Consider the following 6333-nt stretch of genomic DNA (forward strand, 5'->3'; position numbering starts at 1 on the left):
TTTAGTTTTACTTTCGTTCGCTGCACGTCGCTGAGACGCGCACTTCTGCGCCAAACCCTTCATCTAGGCGCTGCAATTGCAGTACACACTTGATATGAGGGACTCAGCCTCGAGTAAACCTCAAGCTGCGTAGTTCAGCCGAAACACACGGCAAACTAAAGCTTTGGGTTTATACCGAGCTCAAGTTAATTCGCCGGGTTTGAGCGGTTTCGGGTTTACATTCCTCCGACTCAGGTCGTGCTGAATTTTTTAGGACCGATCTTACATCTAATTCAGACACACTGAATGCCTAGGTGTGAATTGCACAGCCTGCCACCGGTTAAAATAATGTTAAAGTCAAGAGAAATAGGTTGGAATCATCTTACTATTAAAGTCAGAGTGTACTTGTTTGAGAGTATGAAGAGTGTTTTAGCAGTCTGCAGCTACCTCCTGCCAAATATGAGGTTGAATATACATGACTTGCACAATTGAGGCCCTGTTTGTACCCAAAGTAAATGTTGGCTGTCAGCCTCCACTCCGACTGCACCATGCTGTGTGAATTCTTTTGCATAGCAACAGCTTCCAAGACCCACGGCTGCATTTAAAATCCTTTGTCACCTCCAAAGAGTAACGGACCAGCACAAACATGACATCACTCCCTTCCATGAACAAAAAGGTAGAACTTTCAATGCAAAAATAAAAGACAGACCTCTAATTGACAACTGTAGCAAATTTAGTTTTAATAGCAAAGTAGTACATGAGCAAAGACAGGAACTTAGTTAGTATGCTGGTTTTCTAATGTGCTTACGTATGAGTTTTGGCTCACATTCTGCAAAAATGCAGGCTGAGTAGAGAAGGCGCCAAAAGGGAAATGAAGTGGAAATGTCCAAACTGGCGCTGTGACACCCAACCGTGTGCACGTGGTAGGATGAGAGGCGGATTTACTGTAGCTAACTAGATCAGGGGTCCCCAAACTTTTTCCTGTACGGGACAAAAAACTTTTCCCTTCTCTGATGAGAGGCAGAGGTCAGTTTGTAACAGAAAAATGGTGGCGATTGCAGGAATGCCCATATGTAAAAAAAAATAAATTAAAAAACCAGAAATCTACAAATAACCCTGCTGAGTTTTTCCCAGAACAAAAGTCAACAAAATAACATTATGAAATAAAAAAATAACCAAATAACACTGTGGAATCTTCACAGAAAAGAAGCTTAGTGCTGAACTACCAATGGTATAGATTACTTTATCTCATTAACTCACTAATTTTAGTCACATCCCAATGGACGAATGTTAATTTTGCTGTGCGTTCACATGTTACAATGACAATAAATGATATTCTTCTATTCTAAGCATTTTAGGTCACATATCTATTGTCATTGTAATGTGAAATGCACGACAAAATTAACATTTGTCTCTAGTACAATGACTAAGGATAGTGTGAAAATGAGATTAAAAACTCAATGCCTTTTCATATGTCATCTTTAGCACTGTTAGTCCGGTGGTAAGATTTTGGCATTCTCACTACTGCAATCCAGATTTGAATCCAAAAACGGACACCCAGACTTTGAGTTCTTTTTTAGGTAAAAATCAAAATCGCATGTCACACTGCTCTCTAGTATTGTTCAGGAGGTCGGACCAAATGTGTATGTGGGCCGTAGATTGGGGACCACTGAACTAGATGGTGCAGGGAAGTAAACCAAATCACTAACCCCCTACGGTCCAATAAATGGGGAGCAAGTATGTAGAGAGGTTTGTTTAAACAAACTTTCATCTTCATAAATGGAGAGGCTGTACTGAAAAGCACAGAAAATAGACATTACAGTAAGAACAACCACAATGGTAAGGGCTATATGCAGAGTGGTGAAAGCAAATAACCAAATAAAGGCACAAAAATATTGACTGTAAATTAAAAAAAACACAATTTTCGGCAGTGGTCGGCAACCTTTTTAGTACCACGGACTGATTTAATTCTCTCCCCCAGACCAATAACATTAGTAATAATAGTAAAAAATATAATGATAAGCTCACATCCACAGTGCAATCAGTAGACTACCTTGGATTTAAATGACATAGGAAAAGGCATTCGATTTTGTCTCATCATTGTACTATTTTCACTTATGGTAGCATGTTGTGCAACATTGTTTTGGCTGAACTTTTTCCCATGCTTCATTACAACGTTGTACAACCTGGCTTCCCAGTTCACAGATCTCTCAACTGCATGGGTCGTCTGGCACCAACGAGGACAGAACTCTGGACAGCCTTCTCCACTGTTGACGGTTCCTGGCCTAATTTTGAGTCGTGGCAAAGTAGGCACCAGTCCATTCCTTCATGTTGTCAGCCCAGTTTTTTCGGTCTTCCTCCCCTCCTGCCCCCTTGGACTGTGCCCTGGAGAATTATGTTGGTCAGTATTGATGATCTTGTGAAGGGACTTTACCACTGAAGTTTCAGTCTGCGCACAGATGTCAACAGTTTTTCATAAGGTCCAATGTGCTCTCTGATGGTGTTGTGAACCGTTTTGTTTGTCACATGGGCTAAGTATCTGATACCAAGAAGTTTCCTGTAGCATCGCATCTCCATGGCCTGGATCTTTTTCAGCTTTGCTGTGAGAGTCCATGTCTAGCAAGTGTAAATGGATATGGAAGTCTTTGGTTTCACTGCTATGTTCTTATTCCTCTAGATGGGTTTAAGTCTGGCAAGTGCAGCTTGGTTTGTGCGTTCCTTGCCATGATTTCTGGTTATGACCCTTCCTTTGATATGACAGCTCCAAGTATTCTAAATTTGGTGACAGGTTCTAGTTCTTTGTGGTTATTGGTGATGTTCGTGGTGATACCTTGGGGATTGTATGTCATGACTTTATTTTGTCTGTGCTGATTCATCCCCTGCCAATCTGGCAATATCATCAGCAAAACAGGTTAGGGAGGGAAGGAGCACCACAGAAAATATTTTTAATCTGCTTATGCTATGTGAAGTTTCAGAAATTTCAAACACGTTTTTGATATTAACAAGTAATAACGTTGATTTTAAGAAGGCGTTTGACAGAGAATGGCAAGCCGCTTCATGGGCCACCATGCAGAAGTAAAACATGGGCCATAAACTTGTTCAGACCATTGTACAACTGTATGCCAATGCCAACAGTGCAGTACTTATCAATCCCACCATTGGAATGTGATTTTGAACTACAATCAGTTCTAAGACGAGGCTCCAACTTTATTAGACATTTTCCTGGACAGGATCATGTCCAAAGCTCTGGAGCAACATGAAGTTACAGTCAGTAAAGACAGGTTGTATAATATATAACGGAAGATTATGGGAAAAAGTTCAGCCAAAACAATGTGGAAATAGTGTGATGATGAGATAAGGTGGCATAATAATCAGGATTCTGCGCTCTCACTGCCAGAATCTGGGTTAGATTCCTATTTCACCCAATGCTAAGCAAATTAAGTGAGCCATATTTGTCATCTGTTACATTGTTGCTCAATTACGATGATGTATTATTAGTGTAAAACTTCGGAACAAAGCACACCAACATTTCTTTGGGGTGGAATAAAATATGTGCATTCACAAATAAATACAGCAGAAGCAAAAACTAAGTTGTTGTTTTCTTTTGCAATTCCCGGTACAGGTCCACAAGTTGCCGACCACTGATTTACAGGATACAGCATACACATACTAATTTCAAACATCTAGAAACTATATCTGGAAGCGTGTCCTTACTGCCCTGTTTTAGTGAGTGGTGTACTCGATAAAACAAAGGCCCATTCCCCTTCCACGGGCCAGATGTCTGGCGTAGTACCAACAACCACCTGTGAGAGGCAGCATGGTGCCACAGGGGCATCCAGACTGCCTGAAAATACAAAGAAGAAATATGAGTAATAAAAGATTAAGCTAGATGTTAACCAATCTGCTTACTAAATTGAAATACCTGTTTGTAATCTGAATACAGTGGTACCTCCTTCTATGAGCACCTCTAATCACGAGAATTTCGGTTTTCGAGTTTTTTGGGAAAACAATACGAAGGAAAATCCAGTTCATGAGCAGTCTCAGACGCTACGGCTGGAGACCGCTCACCATGCAGGACTGCCTACCGCCAACGTCAGCTCCTCCAGTTGGCTCACGCAAACTACCACAGCCCAAAAAATTAAAACATTATTCTGTAAAAAAAGTACATTCATTTAAATTTACAGTAACTTTTACTTAAAATGTACAGTAAGTGCTTGCGAATATGTATCATTAACAGTCAGTCGATCTCACACCTGGCATTCTCTGCCAATTTCACCCCTTGTTAATGATTGAAAATCCTCCATATTGAGCGATTAAAATCCTTAAAAACACAACGCGGCACCTATTCACTCACAACAACACAGACTACCAATTAGTTTTTAATTATTTAAAAATGTGTTCGTTATACAAGCATTTCGAGCTGCGAGCACCATCCTGGAAAGAATTAAGCTCGTATAAAGAGGTACCACTGTATCCGATTTTCTGTAACTCCATGCACATGAGACATGCCCTTGGACACTATGGTAGACGTTGCTGCACTGTTTTGTTCTTTTGGTTATCTTAAAATTGATTAGATAAATATAATGACTGCGTCATATTTCTGTGTGGTATTCGGCTGCAAAAATCTTACTTTGTTAACATTTTTGGTTTCATTTTTTATATACTTTTCACATCCATACAATTATTTTAAAATGTTTGTAAAACTGATTTGGAAGTCTAAGAAAATCCAACACAAAATTAGTCATTTTTTCAGTTTCATTCCTGCTTTTGAACAACTGCCACATGATCTAAAATACGTAACCCACATCTTTTACATGTACTTCTTACATTTGTCTCACTGGAAAACTTCAGGTTACCTTCTGTAATTGTTTTTTTATTCCGTTTAACATCATAAACCGGTTCGTCCGAACTTTTTCTTCACCACACACAAAAAGATCATAAACATCGAATGGATTTCCGCAAAGGGAAATAAAAAATAACACAAGGTTAATCCTCAAATGACATTCAACAATAGAGCCTTCACAGATTTCTGATCGGAAGGACAAAACATACTCCGATGAGGTCAGATTATCTGTTTGTGTGCACCCTACTTGTCAGTTTCCTTGGCAATTGTCATTTCCATTTATACCGTTTCCACATTGAATACGAGTCTCCCTGCAGTCTAATATAAGCACTTGTTAAAAAAAATACTAAATTAATATTGTCTATATTATCAAAATACATGTCAAAACGACAAAATACTCTCTTTAAAAAGCAGCGAGAAAGCTGTTAGAAAACACATCTTTTCAAACTGTCACACATTAGTAAAAAGACGCTAAAAAACAAATGCATACAGAATGAATTCTTTGGTGCTGTTTGAACCGAGGGCTTTTGAGGTACAGCGCACATATCTGCAACCTTTGTCACTTGTGACCTATAAACCTTCCACTCAACCTCTTCAAACTCAAACTTCAATTTTGGTCCCTTCCCAAATTGTGTGCTGTTTGTGGCCGTAACAGCTTTTTAAAAATCCAACAATATCTTTGATAGCCATCTTGAAGTGCTTTTCGTGCAAGTAGAACGACTGGTGTAACATTTGTTCTGCCACTGTGTTACATTTCTATGGACTAGTATGACAATTAAGACAACTATATAGAGACCAGTGAAGCAAAAAAAAAAAAAAAAGCACTGGTTTACCAATTCAGGCTAGTACTGTTAGTCACATTCGGTCAAAATCTACTACCTTACAAGCACATTCCTTTTTAACAGGTGTCTCATGGCACTCATTTTTAGCTTTTTTGTTGCATGGCTCAGACTTGCCTACTTCAGTTTGAAAGACGATAAATAGTTTTACATAATGTACCGTTCTAAAATATATCCGAATTTCATCTATAAAAAAACAACTCAGATATACAAAGTTCCCTTTTTTTCTGTAATGGTCTGGCCATGAACTGATAATTAATAGCAATGTCCTGATCCAACTTTTTCACTTTCGATACTGTACAAATAAAGTCCAATTGCGATTCCTTTCAATCCAATATCAGTTATTCGGGCTGTTGTCAGGTAGATTTTTTTTTTCAGATTAATATCAAGCACCAGCATAGTTTTGGCTTTGACCGAGGGGACATGTCCCTACCAATATCAAGCAATTCATGTTTTGTCCCTGATATATAATAATTTGATCACTTAAAAATGTGTTATGTCCTCACCAATGCTAAGACCAAGGGTATAGTTTGGGCATGAACGGAGGGGACCTTGCAAATCATTGATTTGTCCCCACCAATGTTATGTAATGACTTTAAAAAAATACGATATGTCCTCACCAATATCGAGCAATCGTTATTTTGTCCCTATCAACAATTCTTTAATATGCGC

The sequence above is a fragment of the Urocampus carinirostris genome, chromosome 6 (genome assembly GCF_059441175.1).
Source record: "Urocampus carinirostris isolate Australia breed hairy pipefish chromosome 6, RoL_Ucar_1.0, whole genome shotgun sequence".
In the NCBI taxonomy this organism is placed as follows: Eukaryota; Metazoa; Chordata; class Actinopteri; order Syngnathiformes; family Syngnathidae; genus Urocampus; species Urocampus carinirostris.